This window comes from Triturus cristatus, chromosome 8 (genome assembly GCF_964204655.1).
Source record: "Triturus cristatus chromosome 8, aTriCri1.1, whole genome shotgun sequence".
In the NCBI taxonomy this organism is placed as follows: domain Eukaryota; kingdom Metazoa; phylum Chordata; class Amphibia; order Caudata; family Salamandridae; genus Triturus; species Triturus cristatus.
Window position 1 is genome coordinate 502498597 of NC_140591.1, and position 22294 is coordinate 502520890.

Below are 22294 nucleotides of genomic sequence, written 5' to 3' on the forward strand. Positions count from 1 at the left end.
ATATAGTTTAAAAACAATAAATACCATTGATAACATGCAAAGTGCCAGTACCATAGTCGTAAGAAAGCATGATAAATAGGACACAGAGCAGCACAGACATATTTAAAAACAAGCATTCAGCAAAAATACCAGTGGAGTACGTCTATGATGAAAGAGCTCATATGAATCAAAAGAAAGAAGGAAAATACCATTAAAACATATCAACACTTCATCACTTTTGCACTAAGAATACAGATGAGCCAAGCAGCATGCAAAAACATTGTCATTCCAACAACATACACCTCTCTAGTTTCAGAACGTAAAGTGCGTAGTGCAGACACATAGGGCCAGATTTACGAACCCCTTGCGCCACCAGTACGTCACTTTTTGTGACGTACTGGAGGTGCATTTCACTTCTCCATATGTACAAGGAGAGGAAAGCCACTCTGCATGACTTTCCCTCTCCTTGTAAATGTGGCCCCTTCACAAGCAGCACTTTACATGGAAGGGGTATTCCATGGGTGTTGCTGTGGGTGTTCCCACATAACACCCATGGAACGAGACACATTTCCAGATTAACGAGGAATCGTAAATCTGGAAATGCGTGTCAATGTTACGCCTCCCCAGGGGAGGCGTAGCGAGGCGCAATGAGGAGAAATGTTTTCATTGCTCCTCATTTTTTCCTCTTTCAAAGAGTGCTGCATTCTACATCAAGAATTGAAAGAGGAAAATGCCTGTAGTGATTGTTTTTTTGCAGGAAGGGGCCCCTTCCTGCACAAAAACAATCTCCTCATGACACAGGCATCCTTGCATCACGGTGCAAGGGTGCCTGCACCGGTGCATGGCTGCAGTTTGTGTGCCAGCGCAGGAGAGAGCACAGGAATGTGCCACATAATATTGTAAATATGTTGCATTCCTGTGCGTCGGAAGTGCTGCAGCGTGGCGCAGCCAAAGGGCTTGCCTTGCCGTGCTGCGGCACTTCCTTGTCGATCTGCCCCATAATACTGAAACCCAAGAGTTTACACACAGGTTTTAACAATTGTTTGCATGACCTAGCAAATGCAGGAGAAAAAAAGGCAAAATGATTAAGAGTCTTCTCTACTAGATTACAAGAGGGGCACTTGCAGGAGCTACACTATTTCACGCCCCATTTCTCACAAACGCTATTTCCATCAGTACACCATATTTCCATTTTAAATACAGTTGCAGCGGGGTAGACACTGGGAGGATATCAAAACACACTTTATAGGCAGGGGTGACCTTTATATCTAGGAACTGGTCTGTTAGGCTTCCCACTTTGACACATTTCAGTTCCCTCAGCCACAAATGCTCCTTTAAACAATCTTTAATCAAGGAGTGAGAAACTAGCATTTGAGTCTGTGGTATCCCACAATGAAGACAGGACATTTTCATATAACACAGTCTTGTAGGCAAATCAGACAATCTTATCACAACTTGCAAATTGTAAAAGTGCCTTAATCGAGACTCTATAGCTTTCCATTTCATCTGTTGACCAAAGTCTGTGGCAATACATAATAGGTCAAAACTTAATGAGGTGTTTAATAGGAGGGATATGCCAATCGAAAAGCTGGGGATAACCGGGGGTACTCTGTGGGAGATTAAGGATACTCCTCACAAACCTGTTTTCAGTTTTACAAACATCATCAATCCTGGCGTGTCCACACAGTTCTGCACGATACATAGCTGTACTTTTCGATTTAAAATCATATATCTCTACCGCTGGTGCAAGAGAGCATGTATAGGCTTTCTTATGCAGTTTTGACACAGCATAAGCTTCTTGTTGGAGCTTCAATGCACACTTTCTAATGTGTGTGGACCAGCTCATGCTATGAGTTAAACAGACCTCCAAATACACAAACTCCTGCACTTCTTCAAGAGGGATGCCCTGTACCGTAATATTTGTTCTGGCAGTTTCATAAGGGTTAACTTTTATAAATTTAGGTTTATTGATGTTGAGCTCGAGGCTCGAGCACTGCAAAAGGCTAAAAAGTGGTCACCTATTGCCAGCAGGCCATACAGCATTTTAGAAATTAAAAGTGTGTCTTTGCAATGAGTAGTGTCGCAGTTTTGTGAGGGCCTGATTAGGAGCATCATTTCCAGGGAAACAAAGTGCGAGGCCTAAGTCATTTATTTAAGGTGCACACAATCTCAGGGCCAACACAGCCCAGCCAGACACCAGTTTCAATATTAAAAGGGTCTGTAAGCTCGCCATTGGTGCCGACTCTAACTCGAGTAGTGTTGTGGCTATGCACTCTGACTAAGAATGATGAGAGATTGGAGGGAAACACCAATCCTTTTCAAAACTTCCCACAGCTTGACCTTGGGAATAGAGTCAAAGACAGACCTTAAGTCGACAAAGACCATATACAAGTGGCCTTTGTTGAGGGTAACAGTTTTCCAGTAAAGGCCACAGAAGAGAAGGATTTGATCCACCCTACTAACCCTTTTTCTAAACACCGCCTGCATCTCAGAAAGAATGGAATTGTCCTTAACCCGATCCAGCAACTCCCGATCCAGCAACTGACTTAAAATAAGATGGGAGAAGAGTTTCTGGGATGTATCAGGTAAGTCTGATGGGCCAATAATTCCATGGGTCATTTTTGCAGGCTTTTTTATAAATCAGAACTATCTTAGTGGGCAGCCAAGACACAGGATTCGGACCTCCTCCCAGTAGGGAGAGAAAAAGCAGCTGAAAATAGTCCCACATCATAAGATCAGTTCTAAAAAGATCCCTGGGGACAAAGTCAGGGCCTGGCGCTTTATGTGCCAGGAGCGCCGCCATTGCCTTCACAATGTCTTTATACTCGAGAATTAGAAGGGCACCTTCACCTAAAAAGGGGCAAGTGATATTTTCCAATTCTCACAGTAGGGTTGGCTGCATAGATCTTTTGGAAACCATCCGCCCAGGCCTGTGGTTGGTGATTGTAATTGACACAGGTGGCTGCAATGCGTTTATCATGGGCCACTATCACCGAAAACGATTTAGGGGCCAATTACGATGTCAGTTTGAAAGCCTCCGACCACTAATCGGATGCCAGTTCACGGATGTAACACAAGCTCCCATAGAGAAATGGGAGTATCCAACCGAACAGTGTTCAGTCGCATCATAATTAGGCGGTTGGAACCGCCGACCGGAGGTCGTCGGTTCCAAGACCGAGATGGTGTCAGTCGGATGCAACTCCGACCAACATCGTAATAAGCCCCTTGGTGTCCTCTGTCATAACAGCAGCAACCAAAACCTCCCACAGCTATCATTCCCAATCTAAGTTGGCCTGAAAGAGTGTCTCTTATAGTCCATCCTGGCTCTAGAAACGACTTGCCTATGGCCAGCTTTTAGGAACTGTATGAGAATGTGCCTTGACCAGTGGCATAAAAAACTTGTGGGACCCCCCTGCAAATTACATGGAGGGGCCCCCCACTCTCCAGACCCATTCACGATCTCTCAGGCCTGGCACCCGCTGCCAGTGTACAGCACTGGAGGGCCTCCTCTGGAGCTCAAAAGACCCCTGCTCCGCGGGGGCTCTTGTTACCCTGCTGACCTTGTAATGTATTGTATTGTAGTGTATTGTATATGATATTTATAAAGCGCGGCTAGCACCGTGCAGGTATCTTGGTGCTATAGTACGTAAATCATCAGTCAATGGAAGATGCCAAAAAGAGTTCCAGAGAGATGAGCCCTCCTAACTATCAGATTCTAGGGAACAGCCATGTTTTAACCTTTTTCCTAAACTGCAGAAGGTCTTGAAACTGCCTAATTTCCAAAGGAAGGCTGCTCCAAAGTTTGGAAGTGGCAGAGCTAAGCGCCCTGCCTCCTGATTTGGCTTTGCAAATTTTCGGCGCTCTCACCAGACAGGCTGTAGAGGAACGGAGACACCTTAATGGAGTATACCACGCAAAGGTCTCCTGAAGGGGTGTAGGTCCAACCCCATGCAGAGCCTTGAAAACAAAGCAGAGGGACTTAAACTGAATCCTCTGCCTTATTGGTAACCAGTGAAGCTCTGCAAGAGCCAAAGAACCTGATGAGCACCGCGGTTTCGCCAGTGTTAGTTTGGGCGTGAAGTTCTTTACTCTTTGGAGACGTTCAACCAAACATTTTGGGGCCTCCAATAGTAGAGCATTACAGTAGTCCACCCTACTGAGAATGATACTTCCAACGACCAACGCTCTGGCCATCTTAGGCATCAGCGGAAGGATTTTTCTCAAGGCTCTGATCAAGGAAAAACAGTTCCCCACCACCTTATTTACATGTGTTTCCAGGGTTAAGTTAGCATCAAGCATAACTCCAAAATTGCGTACTGCTTTGGCTGGAACTAAAGTCGGAGCAGCTGAAGAAGGCCAAAAATTGTCAGGAAAAGGGGGAGGATCTTTCCCCACCGTGCAGTATAAGACTTCAGTTTTATCTGAATTGAATTGAAGCGAGTTGGCTCTTAGCCAGTGAGCAGTGTCATGCATTCAGTCATGAAAAGTCGCCAGAGAAATTGACTGATCTCCCTCTAAAGAAAAGAAGAGCTGAGTGTCATCAGCGTAATTCACCAAATTCACACCATGTGCCTTTATGATTTCAATCAAGGGTCTCATATAGATGTTAAAGAGAATAGGGTTAATCGCCGATCCCTGAGGAACACCATGGTGGACATTGGAGAATTTAGATTGAAACAGCGGGAGAGACACCGCCTGACACCTGCCGAAAAGATACAAACGGGACCACTCCAGTGCCGTTCCTGACACCCCAACCTCTTTTAGTCTGTCATGGTTGACCGTGTCAAAAGTGGCAGACAGGTCGAGCAAAATAAGAATGCCAGATTGTCCCCCGTCTGCCCGCAATCGAAGATCGTCTAACATGGTAACCAAAGCAGTTTCTGTTCCGTGACCAGGACTGAAGCCAAACTGGACATCATCTAACCAAGAATTAGATTCCAGAAATTGAGACAAAGTTCTGCTGACCAGACGTTCGATGAATTTAATCGGATATGGTAAGAGAGAAATTGGTCTATAGTTACCAGCACAGGTCGAGTCATGTGTCGCTTTTTTTAAGAGCGGAGTAACCACCGCCCGTTTCCAACATGCTGGTACTAATCCAGAAGTTAGAGAACTGTTACAAATCTGGTGCAGAATGGGAAAGAGCTCAGAACCCAAATCCTTCCAAATTTAGTGTGGGAGAGGATCTAAAGGGGAGCCTGATGACACACGCCTTGACTTCCTACAGCTGCTATTGAACTATGTGCAGCTAGTATGTAACCTTGGAGTCTTGCGATCATCTCTACTAAGGAAGGCTTCTAAAGTCATAAACAACTTCTCATGGATTTAACAATAGGAACAGGGTCAAGGGTTCGGTCGCCCGCTAGTGGCCAGTACCTCCAGAGTGTAAGCCACCTGGCCATAGATCTAGGCCATCACATTTGGGTCCTTGCAATCAACCTCCCATTGTAGGGCCCGCTTGTTATTCGAAAGTGTTGGTTCGGCACCAGATTTGGAAACATTTTTGAAGAAGCCTATTGTAAGAAAATTAGAGGCTACATGTGTGGAATGTGGGCTACTGTCAGTAAAGACAGGTTCACCTTTGTGTATAATGGGTAGCCATGGTAGTGCTTTATACATTATATAGAAAATGTTAAAGTATGTGTTTTCCTTCCTTGTCTTCTTTCCTTGACACATTTAGCTTCTTTTATTTTATCATTTCTTTTCTGGTGGAAGCACTCAATAAACCAGCTACAAATGGGTGTTTTTTTCGAACTGCTCCATTTAGTACTAAAGGGAACCACTTTATAAACCTACTCCATCAAAAGGACCCTCCCCCTGATGCTTTTTAATGGATTCAACATGTTTGTTTCTGCTTCTTCATTCACCAAATTCAAACAGCAGAATATGCTGCACTCTGTCCTAGCTCACAGTGACCTACCACAAAACAAGAATATGGCTGGATACGAATATGTAGTTTGGAAGATGTTGTCGTGGAGTTTGTTTCTAAACACATTCATCCTAAAGGGGACATTTCTTAAATAGAGAAGCGAAGAATGAATAAAAAGAAATCAGAATAAAAATCCATCTCTTTCAGGCGCATTGCCTGAATACATCTTAGATCAGACTATTTGAACTTTTGCCTGTTCTGCCTTTCTCCATTAACAGTGTTAAATATGCCAGAGGCCTACGGATTCGTTGTTTTCGGAACAGCGGGAAATACTGGTATCGAAGTTACCCAAGCTATAAAATCTGTGTTGCTTTTCATTTAAGCAAGGTTATTTGTTTATATATGCGCTTTTACATTTATTTTCTCCAACTCATCAACCACAACGTTCCCATTGTATCATATGCATTTTCTTGCCATTTCAATGGGTGTTATACATGTTGTGCTGAATTCAGGCTGCATATAAAATGATAGTCCTTTGTCTTGTGTACCATGTCACTTTTTCTACCAACATCAGCTTCGTATTTCAGAGCAAAATTGATGTTGGCAAAATAGACTCTGCAGTTGATGACATTAAATTGTAGTTAATGGAAGAAAATTGGTTTCCAGTGTCCCAGATTTTTTGATAATATACACAGGAAAACATCCATTATTCAGCCTTTTATATGTTCTCTTGTATATGGATAAATACAATTTTCGTGCTGTCTTGTGTAAGACATGGTTTCAAAAGAGTATCTTACGTGGTGCATTAATGAAACCTAAAATGTAAGCTTGGAATGGGTTTCACTTGGTTATTTGTAGTGTACTTCCACGTGTCCGTAGCAAATTCCAGATCTTTTAGCCTTCAAATGAACAGCATATTTCCAAGATGTTGCGCCATATTCCAGATATGTTTATTTTTTGCGTAATTTACGGTACATCAAAGCAGATGAGAAAGTAGAGCAATTAGAGGCTGGAGTGATGAATATATCCTATTCTCAAGATTATATACATGGGGAGAGAGGCAGAGGTCGAAGTGGGAGGTAACTGAGGGGCCAGCCTTACCATACTTTTTTAATATTACAAAAACAGTTTCCTACTGAGGGCCTGATTCCGATTTCGGACAAAAGGGCTCCGAATGATGGTCGGAGCCCTTCCGCCCACATCGGAGTGTGCCGGCCGGTTTCCTTTCTGACCGAGCCAGTCCGATGGGTTAGGTCGGAAAGGAATCCGACTCGGATTTCCGGATGGCTTATGACTGGCTTGGAGAGCCCGTCTGCAGTCCGGGAATCCTTCAGTACTCCCCGACCGCCTCTTTACGACCGAGGGAGTACGATGGCAGTTTTTCACTGCCTTTTCGTGCCGGTGTTTCCGGCACGAAAAGGCAGTCGGAAACTGTCTTTGGGTGCCCCCATGGGTGCGAGGCCACCGAATGGCGGCCTGGGGGCACCTATGGTGCCCCTCTGTTGAACCCTGCACCCGGTAGCAGGTACCTTGCGGTGCCGGCCACAGGGTGCAGGGATGAACTGCACTCCTCCATTTCACAATGCTTGGCATGCATTCTGCTCGGAATGCATGCTCACATTGTGAAACATACGAGTGCGACCGAACAGGGTTCGGTCGCATCGTACTTGCAGGGCCGTAACCGATGATAGGAGGTTGTTCGGTCATGGTTCCTGGCCGATGTCGGACAGACTCAGGTCCGTCCGACATCGGAATCGGCCCCTTAATGTTAAAATTCAACCATCCCGATGCTTAACTTCAACATTTGAGATGCCTCAGCTAAAGTGGAAGTGGGAGAGAGTCTCCTGTGATATGAAGCGGAGGGAAGGGCATACAGCTGACCAAGAAACAAGCAAAGAAATGTAAATGTGTGCATTTGGTTAATCAGCAAATGTAAAGGCTGCTTGGGAGTCATTGGCTTTAATTGTTGGAGGCCCTTTCAAGAGTATTCTTTTTGAGAGGTATTGTAAGGTGATCTGATGAGCTGTGGAGTGCCCGCTTTTTAGGGACAGATAACAAACAAGTTTGCAGTAGGTACAGTCTGTATATTACTATTATTTTGGAATCACTTTTTTTCATCTTAAGCCTAAATCTTTATACACTCTTTGTGACAGCCTACCTTATATTCTTTGTAATGCTGCACATGTTCACATTGCTTTCTATCACAGGCTGGAACCTCGTAACACTAATATCTACCAAGTCCCTATTCCCCACTGCCACAACCAAAATTACATTTTGTGGCTCTCTGGTTGACCACACAGATATCAGCAGTGTTCAGATTAAACAATAGAGGTTTCACAACATAAAAAAGTGAAACTCTCACTGATTGGTTTAAATTGTGTTTATTTTTCATTTAAGGTGTGTTTGATTTTATATGCAGTTACTTTAAGGTGAAGACCAGCAAAATAGGTACAGAGGGGTAGATTTATAAACTTGTCGTGCAGTGCAGCACAGCAAGTCATCTTGCTGCACTACAAGACAGGCAAAGGGCAAGAATGCTCTGTATTTAGGCCAATACTGCACATTCCTACCTTTCCCCCTGTGCTGTCACCCTTTTGGTAGCCCTGCGCCAATGCAGGCAACAATGCACAATGGTGGAAGGGTGCCTCCCTTGCACGTAGGATTGTTTTGCGTAGGAAAGGGCACAATCCTGAGAGGCACATTTCAACTCGTTACTTCCTTTTGCTATGTGTGCTGCATTCTTCAGCACACAGGAAGTAACAAGGAGAAATGAAGATATTTCTCCTTGCTATGCCTTCCCTGGGAAGAAATATAATTTTGGAGCATTACCAGATTTTCTCAATTCTGGTAAATCTATGAATTAATCAAAATCCATGGGAGTTACGTGGGAACACCCACGTAATGCCCATGTAACGCCTTCCTAGGGCACAGTAAGGCAACACAGTGATTTGCACTGTGTTGTATTGCTCCAGATTAATAAAGGCACTCAGGCTACTGAAAGTGGCCTTGCATCGCTTCATAAATCTCACTAAAGATTTATGTCGCATATTTACAACATTGTGATGCAAACCGAGTCATGAATATGGCCCAGAAATATTTTAGTTTTAGCCGTGATTTTGATCTCGCTCTACACCGGCTGACCCCGCCCTATTGGACTCAGGGTCACAGTTTCCATACTTTTTTTAATGCACTTCGAGCACTGTTTAGAATTAGTAAACAATTACACAAAATGTCTTCATTTGTTAACCCCTTCCATGCTGCGCAAATTCCGCCGCTGTGCTGACGGAATCTTGCGCGGGCGTGGTCATGACGGAACGGTTCCGTCATGAGCACAGCTCAACCGTGGCTCATGACGGAACCGTTCCGTCATGAGCACCGAAGGGGTTAATACAAAAAAACAATAACAATACAGTCTTACAGTGAAATTTAAAACATCAATATTATATTTAAAGATCCCACGGAGGGCAGACTTTTCTTAAGGAAAATTGAAATGAGACCCACACTGAACATCCCCCAAAAAACTGATTCAGATTTAGAGTGCACGTGATTCGATTTCTCCACTTGAGATATCATAATATCATAGAACTTGGCAAATGTTGCACTTAATATTAAATTTGAGTCTAGGCAGCACATTTAAGCACATCAGTCAGTGTTTCCACTCCCTAGCTATCCAAGCATTGGGCATAACAGGAAGTTTTCAGCAGTGACAAAGGCAGGATAATTGCAAATGAAATGATTAGTACACAATGTCTACAAAGTGCATCAATGGAATGTAAAAGTAGACCAATCCCATCAGAATGTGTTTATGGATAGCAAGTTTAGCCAGAAGTGCAGATACTTATGTCAATTAGGGGTGGGCAATAAATTCCGCTCGGCTTGTGGAGTTTGCAGAGTTTTTCTCATTCCATGTTAAGCTTGTAATGCGGAGTTTGGGGAAAACTCTGCCAACCACCACGTGGTGAAGTTTTTTCTTGTACGTAGCTTACCAATGTTAACATAACAAGCACAAGCAAGAATTTGCATCTCCTTTCTCGATTTTTGGGCACTAGAACAGCACCCAGCTAGATTTTCTCAACACAGGAGGTCATGGCCATCCCGACCGCTCCCAGGGTAAAAGCTTCCGCTCGAGTAGAAAATCAACTTGAGCAGCATCAAAAAAGCAGCACCCTGTGGCACACCCGTGGTGCCCTTCACACTGATTTTGCAGCACAGAACAAGGTCCTGGCACTAAAAATCAAACTGAGCACTGTGATATACCAATTTCCGCCTGCTCGTGGAATCTCACTGATTTTTTATGTAACTTTGCAGAATTCTGCAGATTGAAACTCCACGAGTTCCCCCTACTTCTAGTTACAAGTATGTTTATGTAGGGTCAAGTCACTTTAGTTCAGGATAACTGAGGCATGCACAATGTACCTCTTAATTTCTTATGTTTAGATGCCCCACAAAATCCCCTTTGAAACCTCCAAATCTAGGATCTGACACCCAAGAAAAGGTCGATTATAAAACAGATATGGGGGCTAAATAATGGGAAAAACATCTAGTTGTTCCATTAGATTCATTATTGACAATCTCAAACCAGAAAAGGCTCTTTGACAGTGCTGCAAAAAGTAATTGACAAATTGGTCCTTTAGTTCCTGTGTTGGTTTAAAAAGGCCAAATTCAAACTGCATTTGTGCCTGGGGCAAGCATTTAATAACCTAAACATCATAAAAATCATCTGATTTAATTCTGGAAGGGATAAGGGGCAGAGAACAATTGCCCTACTGGGTAAAACAAACAATTGCCTTTATTACTTTAATCAGCTAGACTGTGAAAGGGATTATCCATTTTGAATAGATGTTATTGAGTGCCTATCCCAAAGAGCTAGTTTTGGATTTCAGGTTCTTTTGTCGGAGCCTCCAGTCCTCAGTCTGTAAATCCAAATTCATAGAATGAGGCAACCAGTTACCTCAAGAGATGCTCCTCCCAAGTTTCGCTGTGTCCTCAGCTACTTACGGCCGAACAGCACAATGTTTGTACCCCCCAGATTGGCTGTTTAACGCACAATATTCTGTCAGAACTTCCAAGGACCTTTGCAGGACAGTGGAAATATGGGCCAATAAATATTGTCATCTGTGTAGAAAAGCAGTTGCATTAGCGGCCCACGTAGTTTGGGAAGGAATTACCCGAACTTTCTCAGGAAGGAACGCATATAAGCTGTGAAAAGGCTGAACAGCAGGGGTGCCAAATGACACCCCTGCTTCAGCCGTTGCATTGTAGGCTGTCCACTTGCTGCATAATCTCCGCCCCTCAGCTTTACTTCTAATCAGGGGCCAGTACTGGCAATTTTCGACAGATTTTCCATTTAGAATAAATGCAACTGATTAGTTCTCTATTAATGGTGTTGAAGGCAAAGGAGAAATCCACAAAATAGATGCACACAGTGCAATGCTGGCCTTTTATTTCATTGGGTGTTTGCCAATGGTGGCTGGCTTTGAAACCCCAAGGCCCCAGCTGTCTCCTCTGGCAATATCCCCAGCTCCCTGAGGACAACTACAACAGACACTGGGGACTTCAATACAGAGTGAGACATAAGTGTAGAGTGGGATGGGAAGAGAGCGAGCTCTCAAAGAGGCAAAAGGTGAAGAGGAGAGAAGATGAGAGCAAGAATGGATGGATGGAAAGAGAGAAATAGAGCGAGCAGGGGAAATGCCTGGGGTTGGTTTTAGCCTTTTGCCTGATCTACTTTAGTGACTCTATCCGATCCTGGATGTACAAAGCTATTTTCTGCTGAGGGATGGCTTGGTTCATGGAGTGCTAGGAGGTTATCTGTAGTTTCACAGCGTGGGCAGAAGCTGCCAACTTTGTTGATTATTTCAGAATGATGTTTGCATAAATATTAGCATCTTTCTCAAGGAAGGCCCCCATATACAGCTCTAGGTACATTTACTTGCTCTTCATGAAAGTAGGGTGTATCAGCAAGCCTTAACCATTGTCGTATACAATCTTCACTGACCAAGTCAAGCCAAAGAGCGGGCTAAAAACCAATTAACTTAAAACAAGGAATTTTCTTTATCCTCAGCACTCCACTCTTACTGGGGGATCAAGCTACCTGTATTGATCTAATTATACCCTATTTGTCAAAAAGAACTGACTTTTAAGGTCGAGCCTGATCCAGCGAGCAATTGCTGCTCTGGCGATCTGTTGTAGGTAGAGTACGGAGGAGAAGCCCTGCCCATACTTTTCATTGGCTTGCGTCTTTGTCCTTCGTAAGTGCTGGCATTTGATTCCGTGATAGGCTTGTTAGTCCCTCCTTCGTAAGGCCATGTCGTCATTTGTATCCTCCCATGGCTACTGGCCCCATTACCTGGTTGTTATAGCTTCTCCTACATTAGGCACGACAACGTGCTTCGTTTATATTCAGCGCGCCATGCCCGCTTTCACTTTTGAAGCAGGGACAATGGCGGCTGTTTGTTTGGTCTCGCATTTAAATGTGAGACCTATGGCATTGCAAATATTTATTTGTTTAAACATCTTTTATTTATTTATTTATTTTATGTTTGATAAGCCAATAACATATATTATACATTTACAAAACAAAGTATTTCAGCAAACGTAGAATCCTTGAGCCCAGGAGGGGAGAGAAGACAAAACAAATAAAACATTTCACAAATTATATACAGCCCTAATTGGGTCCAACATACATATCACTTCACACCTATATACCAAGAGGAAAGAAAACAGAAGGAAGGACAAGACTGAGAGTATGCCCGGAAACATAAGCTAAGCTGTAATAACCGCCAAATGATCAACTATGGCACCCCACATCTCCATACCCAATCTCCATTTTTGTGGCTCTTAGAGAGGATACAAACTATGCTCTAAATTACAAATGGAATATAACTTTCCTTTCCACATTTCTAAAGGCGGTGGTTCTTTCTGTCGCCATAGTGTCGCTATATATAATCGAGCCACAGCCATGAATATCAAATACCTACATTTGTGTATCTCATGATTAACCATTGAATCTTCCAAGACTCCCAATAGCATAAAAGTTGGTGTAATTGTAATCTGTACTCCTGTAACCTGCTGATCAGATGCTTCAACTCTGGACACTCAAAAAACATATGTAGACTGTTGGCCTGATCCCTCCCACACCGTGTACATTTGCCATCATTTAGCCCGCCCCAGCGTGCAATTTTAGCAGGAGTATAATATAAGTTAAACATAGTCTTATAGTTCTGTGTTTTGAGGCTGGAGGATACCGGAAGCTTTTCAGCCAGAACAATGGAGTCATGTAGAATGTCCCCTCCCTGAGATAATCTGTCGTTCAATTTAAATTCTGTATCTCCAGATCATCAGGTTGTTTCGATGAGGGGGCGTGGCTAGGCGCCCGAGGAACATGGCGGCGTCGGAGCTCTGTCCGTACCAGAGCTCACCGGCGGTTCACGCTTCCCATGCGAACAATGGAGGGAAGCCTTCGCTGTCGGAAGGTGCCGGGCGTGCCCTGAGCCCACTTCTGACGCTGCGGCGGACTTGCTTTCAATTCTGCTGCCCTTTTCAATCCCGGTCGCGGCTCTGCATCGGCCGCGACCGCCATTTTGTTTATGTCTGCCCGCGATCCCCTCAGCAGCGCGTTTCATTGCGCATTGGATTCCCGGCTGCTTCGTTGAACCTGCAATATTCCCAGCACTCCCAGCGACACAGATGTCACAGACCTGCATCTCCAGGTGACTTTTTATTAATTAGTATGGCTTTTTTATGGACTTAATGGATATTTTTTGCTCTCCGCAAATCCGGCAGCCATTTTAGGACCTCAATCTGCGTCTCCTGGCTCTTTGGTATTCTTGGCTCTTGTTTTTTTTTTTTATTTCTGGCCTAGCATATTTACTCGCTAACTCTTTTTACTTGCTCCTCTTTAACTCTCCACGTTCTTTGGATCCAGCAAAGTACCTGTCTTGTTTCCATTCTGGCAGTGTGTTCTCAGTGAACCTGCACTTCATAGGCGCGTTGATGGCTGACTGTTCCAGCAAGGTCCAAAAGCGCAATTATATTAAAAACTCCAAGCTTTTCATGGAACGGGCTCATTTAGAAGCCTCTCAGTCTCTCCCTACTAGTGAGACGACGTTGAACATAGAAGCCTCTTCACAGTCTTCAGTAAAAATGACGCCTCAGAGTTTAAAAAAAGATCCACCTTCGCCTCCTAAGTCCTCTTCGACCATTTCGATGAAGTTACTCCTTGAAGAGATACGGGCCTTGCGCCCTTTCATTGAAGAAACCAATGCTGAGTTGCAGGTTCTTACTGACAATTGGGCTTTGATGGATGAAAGAATGTCATCGGTGGAGCGTGATGTCTCCTCTCTTAAGGACTCTGCAGCCAAGGTCACCCATATGCATGCGCAGATCTCCTCTCTCCAGAAGCAGGTGGAGGACCTAGAAAATCAAAACAGACGCAACAATCTTCGCCTTTACGGCCTGGTGGAAGGCTGCGAGGGGAGTGATCCCATCAATTTTTTCAAGTCTTTTCTTCCTAAGCTTTTACACTTGCCCGAGGATACCCCGCTCAATATCCAGCGTGCCCACAGGCTTGGACTAGCTTCCTCCTCTCTATCCACGCCAGTGAAGCCCAGAGGTGTAATAATGTATTTTCTGGAATACACAGATCTGCTGAAAGTTCTTTCAGCAGCCAGAGCCTCTCCTCGTCTCACATGGTCGGGTTCCACTTTGTTCTTTGCGCAGGATTACGCCAGAGCCACTGCAAATCGTCGTAAGGCCTTCTTGGACATGAGACCTGACCTTCGCTCCATTGGTGCCAGATACGGTCTCTTCCACCCTTGCTTATTCAAAGTCACCTACAATAATAAGACTACGACATATGAGGAGCCTACGCGACTTCGGAGTTTCCTGAACTCTTGCAACCAGGCTGACATGGAGCTTTCTGGGCCTTCCTCTTCTCTCCCACCGTGACTTTTTCTGAAGTTGTATTATGATGTTCCAGTTTCTTATGTCCGCTGATTTTTCTAATTCAACTGTTCTTAAACTTGCATGTTCTCTTGATGAGTTTATGCTTTCCACTATGCATTTGTTATTGACGTTGTGGTTCCTTGGTTCGTCCCATTCATTGCTTGTCTTGTGGCCCTGTCGTTTGCCGTCGCCTAACCTTGTTACCTTTCTTCCTTTTCAGATCAATGTTCCGCGTTCCGTCCTGCTCCTCTGGTTGGACGTCTCACTGACCCCGAGTGTCCTGCCTTCTCCAGTTGGCCCTACCTCCCTCCACCCGCCTCCACGTACGTCCTTGCTTGTCCCTGTTCCTGATCGTATCTTCCCTAAGTTACCCCTTGTAAGTATTCCTCATCCCCTTTTTGACATGTCTGTTTTTGTTTTGTTTCTCCTTACTTTGATTTTTCCCTTCATATTTTCAGGTTTATTGGTGTCAGTACCTTTTCCGCGACCTTTTTCTTCTTCTCTCTCTCTCTCTCTTTCTTTCTCCTCATCGCTTATTGGCTCCCTTGGTCATGCTTCTTTCTCTTTATATATTTTATCCCCCTGTTACTTCACTTCTCCTTTGACTCATATTTACGTTCTTCTCCTTTTGGCCTTCTTCTCTCTTGTCTTGCTTGTTCATTGGTCTTTTTGCGCATGTTCATTTTTCTCTTTCATTGGACCTTACTTATCAATATCTCTTGACTTCATTTTATCTTTTCACCCATCTCAGTAACACCTTGGCTTTTCTCTATCTTTATGGCATCTCTTAGTCTTCTTTTACTCTTCTTTCTCTTGTCCATTCCATTTCATCTCTATTCTTATTTCTTTCTTTTTCCTACGTTCTTATTTTTCGCGAGGCTTTCTCTCGATGTTTTAATTTTTCTTTGCATTACTCTTTTAATAATCCTTAATGTCAGTACGTATTGTTTCTTGGAACGTTAAAGGTCTTCATTCTCCTATTAAGAGGCAAAAAATTCTCTCTCATCTAGCCAAGTTGAATGTAGACATTGCCTTCTTGCAAGAAACCCATGTGTCTGATAGTGAAGCTGCTAAGCTCAAGAGGGGTTGGGTAGGTGATGTGTTCTCTGCTCCTGGTAAAAGAAATGGTGTGGCTGTATTAATTCGCAAATCTCTCTCTCATTCGCTCTTGACTTCTGAGTCAGACCCCGAAGGTAGATGCTTGTAGGTCAAACTTTCCTCGAAGGGTATTCCATCTCCCTTCTCAACATTTACGCACCTACTGGCGGTGACCCCGCCTTTTGGTGCACAATGGCTTCTCGTATTTCTGAATACGTTGATGACAATTTTATTATGGCAGGAGATTGCAATCTACCCCTTGATCCCTTTTTAGATAGGCATTCCAAAGCATCTTATATCCCTAATAAGTCTCATAAACTGTTTGTTCAAGCAATATCCCAGCACAAACTCATTGATGCCTGGCGTTTATGTAACCCTACTACTAAAGAGTTTACCTTTTACTCCCCATCCCATCAATCACAGTCCCGCATTGATTACATCTTTCTTTCCCATCATATCTCTCAGTCCCTCACTCACGCCGATATTGGCCCCATCTTGTTCTCTGATCACGCCCCTGTACTGGTTAACATTGATGTCTTACCCAAGTCCACTGGGCCAAAACGATGGTGCTTTAATAATACTCTACTTCTTGATCCCAAATTCACCACCTCCTTTGTTGAATTTACTACAGAATTTTTTGCCATCAATGACACACCCACTTTGCCCAAGCATGCTATTTGGGACGCTTATAAGGCTGCAGCCAGGGGTTTCATCATTGATCATGTGGCTAGAAAGCGTAAGACTGCTCGCAAGCGTGCTAGTGATCTTCTCCCCACGATTAAAAAACTGGAGCATTCTTTCTATACTTCTCATTCGCAGGAAAGTTTGACTACTCTTATTGAAGCTAAGATGCAATTTAACAAACAACCCACTGATGATGCTTCGTTATATTTGTTGAAATCTAGTTCAAAATTTTACGGGGGTAAGAACAAAGCGGGGAAGGTTTTAGCAAATTATTTAAAAGTCAAGCACCATAAACTGAACATTGAGTCTGTTTATGATGTTAATTCTGTTTTTATGGCACACAGATGTTGATATTTTAGAGGAATTTTCCCGTTTTTACTTCACGCTTTACTCTTCTGAAACTCACCCTACTGCCCAATCCCTCGCTACCTTTTTCTCCAGCATTCAGGCACCTCCCAATTTTCCTGTTGACTTATCCATTCTTGAACTGCCCATCTCTAGTTCCGAACTACACACTGCACTTCAGTCACTCAAGAAGGATAAAGCCCCGGGTCCGGACGGATTTACAGTTGAATTTTATTTGCACTTTTCTAAATTACTATTACCCAGATTACATTCTCTTATTGATTCTTTTATTCTTAGTGGCACTTCCTCTGGCACTTTCTCAGACGCCCACATATGTATTATACCCAAAGAAGGAAAAGACACCCAGCATTGCAAGAATTATAGACAAATCTACTTGGTTAACATTGATTACAAGATATATGCTAAATCCCTTGCCATAAGATTAGACCCCTTTCTTCCTGAACTGTTGGGCCCGGAACAATCTGGATTTGTTAAAGGTCGTTTCATCACAGATAATACTAGACTTCTGTTCAATGTCCTGTCCAAATCCTCACGGTTCCAGGATTCGCTAGCGGCAATTGCTTTGGACGCAGAAAACGCGTTTGATAGAGTAGAGTGGACTTTCCTTTTTTCCGTCCTCAGATGGTTTGGGTTTGGTCCTAATTTTATTTCCTTTGTTTATTTCCTGTATTCCAGTCCCAGAGCGGCGGTTTGTGCTAATGGCCTAGTCTCTTCTTTCTTCAACTTAAGTAGAGGAGTTTGTCAGGGTTGTCCCCTTTCCCCCTTCCTTTTTAATCTGGCCTTAGAACCCTTTCTCTCAAAACTCCGCCAAAATCCTAATTTGCATGGTTTCCAAATCTCCCAAACAAACATCAAACTTGCTGCTTATGCAGATGATATCCTACTCTTTATGTCCAATCCTGCCATTTCTATTCCCTCATTTCTAACTGAAGTTCATGAATACTCCCAAATTGCTGGTTATAAGTTGAACAACGACAAATGTGAAATTTTACCCCTTACAAAATTTCCCTTCAAACCTGATTTTGCTGCGTCCAATTTTACTTGGAGTCCCTCACATATCAAATATCTTGGTTTGTACATTACCCCCTCCCTTCCCGATACTGTCTCGTTGTGCCTTAATAAGTGTACCCAGAAATTGTCCGACCTCACTTCTAGATGGCACCCGCTTTACCTTTCCTGGTGGGGTCGCCTCGACACGATTAAAATGATGCTCTCCCCAATAGTTCTTTACACTATCTCCAATATTCCAGTTCCTATTCCAGCTAAATTTTTTAGGAAAATCAATACTATTCTCTCTTCTTTCCTCTGGTCCGGCAAAAAAGCGCGTATGTCCTTGTTCAGACTACGACTTCCCAAATCAGAGGGTGGGGTCAACTTTCCAGATTTTCCCACTTATCATAAAGCATTCCTTCTGCGACAAGCTTCCCTTTGGTTGCGGGATCCTGCTGAATCTTCCCCCTTATGGCTTGTTATTGATCGTCTTCTTTATCCCCCTTTACTTTCGCTGAGTATCTCTCATTTTCTCGTAAGCCCCAGTTTATTTCCACTCCCATCCATAAATTCACTACCAAACTTCTTCTTTCCACTTCCCCAAGCCCTCCTTCCTCTGTAGCCGAATTTCTCAATACCACCATTTGGTATAATAATAGTATCCTCATTAATCACAAGCCCTTTTATTGGAAAACTTGGAGATAAAAGGGTTTGATCTGGGTATCCCATCTCTTTTCTGGCTCTGATTTCTTACCTTTCTCCGTTCTTAGCCAAAATTTCAATCTCCCTCACTCCTTTGCCCGTAAGTATCTCACGCTTAAGAACGCAGTTATGTCCACCTATACCCAATTCTCTAACTCTCCCACCCAACCCGACCCTCCCAATCCTACTCTGCACCTCCATTCCTTGCTGCGTACTCATCCCACAGCCTCCTCAATTTACCACTCATTTCACAAGACTCTCACACCTCGGCCAAAATCCATGGTAGAGGAACAATGGGAGTCTGATTTTGACATCTCTTGGCCCACCTCTCTTTGGGATAAAATGTGGACCAAACTTCGCAAGTCGTCCAGGGCTGCTTCTCTCACACAAACCCTTTTTTTTAATCTATAACAGACTTCTCTTTTCACCCCATATGTTGAATAAGAGGTTTCCTTTAATCCCTGACCTTTGTTGGTCCTGCTCGACACCTAAGGCTACTCTTTTTCACATGCTTTTTTCCTGTACTGCTACGCACAATTTTTGGAAACAAGTTTGGGCTCAAATTAATGCCATATTTCATACTGCATTTCCCTTCTCCTTTGTTAATATTTTTTTAGGGAGTCTCTCTCCCTGTTGGGCAGATATTGATTTTAATATGCAAATTGTTGACTTGTTGCTAGCTGTTGCATTCCAGCAAATTACTGTTAATTGGAAAAATGTTGCTAATATTTCTTTTAGAGCATGGTGGTACAATATATGTCATAATCACAGGCTAGATACTGTCTTTATTTACCCCCTCAGTCTGGCCAAAAAGCGACATGATCTTTGGCTTCCTGTGACCCTGTACCTTGATATCTGTGCCAAGCGCTCATCTCATTTGCCTCCTTTTCAGCAGGAGGTCTCTAAGCCTCCTTGATTGACCTTTTTGTTCCTTTGCATTTTTTATAATTCATTTTACTGCATATTATCTCCAGTATTGCTTTCTGTTATATAGCCTCAATTATTTGTTATCTCTCAATCTCATGTTTATTTCCACAGTCATGTTCTATTCCACCTCTCATATTGCTGTTATGTTTTAGTTTTTCTTATGTATCGACACCTTTATTTGTCTAATAAAAATCTTTTGAACTAGAGGTTGTTTCGATGAAAGTTTGATATAAGGTACAAAGCTTCCGCCGTCCCCAAACTACCTCTAACATGTTATTTTTTGGGGCTAAATATCCTACATCTGCCTTTTTTAATAGATAGTCCCGATCTTGCAGGTATTTAAAAAAATCTGTTTTTGGCAGATCGAATTTAGAGACCAACGAGGAGTAAGACTGTATGCTATTTTTATCCACTAAGTCTCCCAAGGTTACAATGCTTTTTTGTCTCCATCTAGCCATTGTGGTATCCGAAAAAATGGATGGTAATAATGCTGAAGACAAAGTAGGCGTATAAAAATAATCCTGTCTATCTGCAGGTACCTCCAAACCTGGAGCCATAACTTATTAACAGCTTGAACCACCTTGAAGTGGATTTTCTTATAATAACTGCACTCTAAATCTTCAAAAAAGCCCCTCAGGGCCCAGTAGCATTTGAAAAATGTGAGGGACCTCGGCTACCTCAGCTTCTCCTTTCCCAATCAATAATATTCCAATATACTGAAGTTGACATGACCAATAATAAAACATGAAATTGGGTACTGACCAGTCCCCTCAGGATCATGGTAAATTCATTTATTTCATTGCTTGGCGGAGTTTACATTGAGCCCACATGAATCTGCTGCATATAGATTGTAATTTCTGAAGTTGCTTTTTCGGGAGTTCCAGGGGTACAGACCTAAAGTAATATAGGACCTTAAGCACAATATTCATTTTTAAAACATTACATCTTCCCACCATTGAAAGATGTAGGCCTTCTATTCTATCTAGCTCCCTTTTGATTTTCTGAACCATGGGGACACAGTTGGAAAGTACCATTTTGTCCAGACATGCATTAATACAGATCCCAATTGACCCTGGAGTCTGTAAATAATTCTTGATTTGTACATATTATTTGCGTCTTGGCTATATTTAATTTGTAGCCTGAGTTTTGTCCAAATCTAGTTGCTAGCAGTTCAATCTTTACCAAGTCCTTACCTGGATCCGGCGAGACTACAGCAATGTCATCTACATATGCTAGAATTTTAACATACTCTTGCCCAAACCTTACTGTTGGAAAACTTAAACTATTCTCCAATAAATAAAAAAAGGGATCTGATTTTAAGTCTGATCAAAAAGATTTACAGAATTCTAATGGGAGTTTATCCGGCCCGGCAGCCCTGCCTGTTCCTAAAGAACCAACAGCCTCCACAAGCTCCTTTAATGTTATAGGCTCCTCCAAATATCTCCAGTCATCTAAGCACAACATCTTTCTAAAGGGGTCTTTAAAAAAATATTCTATTCTCCTCTGACCACTTTGATCTTCCGTATACAATTCCTCATAAAAAGCCCTAAAGATTTCCAGTATTTCCGCAGGCGTTTTGATTAATTTTCCAGCTGGGTCTTCGATCACAGAATTACACCTTTGGCCTCCTTGCACCTGATTTTCTTTGCCAGACATCTACCAGTTGCCTACCCATATTCGTAACATTCCCTTCTAAAAAGATGATATTTGTTAGCATTATCTTTAGACCAATGAGCGTTTATCCTGGCCTTGCAGCGGCCTACCTCCGTTTGCGCCTGTCTAATGTCAGAAGTCCCCTGCAGAGCTTGCATAAGGGTGAACTCTGCATTCTGGAGGTCCTCGTGTAACTCCTGTAGAACTAAGAATTTACCCTCAGAGCCCTAATTTTAGGGCATCTCAGACCATACCATCAGTGGTGGAGTTGATTAGTTTAGCCATTGTCGAATGTGGCAAATAAACAGTTCATTAAGAAGTAACTTCCTATCAAATGAGAACGTCCTGCGAGATTGAACAAAACCATGCATTGCAAGTTTTAATAGCAACGGATTATGATCTGAAGTGGCGCCCGGGGAAAACCTGTATCTGTGCCTCTGCTAAATAGTTTTTCATTACAAAAAAGTGATCTAGTCTAGTGAGTTTTTGATGTGGGCAAAAATAATGTGTATACCCCGGGTTAGGATGTTTGAACCTAGGCCCTATGTCAGCTAAACCATGATCATACAGGAGCTGTTGCAAGGCCTTATAGACCTTAGGTTTCTGACCACCATATTTATCTCTAACAATACATTGTGTAACTTATTCCAATTGAATATTAAAATCCCCGCACAGTATCAAAGGGGATGCACAGGAGGCAGTGCTATAATCAGATAATTCAATATCTGAGCTTTGTCAAAATTAGATCCATACACAGAGTATATTGTGACTTTCCTATTGAAGGTTTAGAATTCAGCTCTCGCCCACATTTGTCTGCCAGGGTCATTCCAAAGGATAGAATATTGGACCTAGCAAGAATAGCCACACCTTTTGTAGAAGTTCCTTGCGATGTGCATACGAAGAGCTTATACCCTAATTCAGTGATAAATTTAAGCTTACTCCAAGGTATATGTGTCTCTTGGAGACAGACTATGTCGGGGCATATCTTTCCAATTTCCTGGGCCACTCTTTGCCGCTTAGCTCTGTCATTGAGACCACGTACGTTGAACGAGCAGACAGATAATCTATCCGTCATTGACC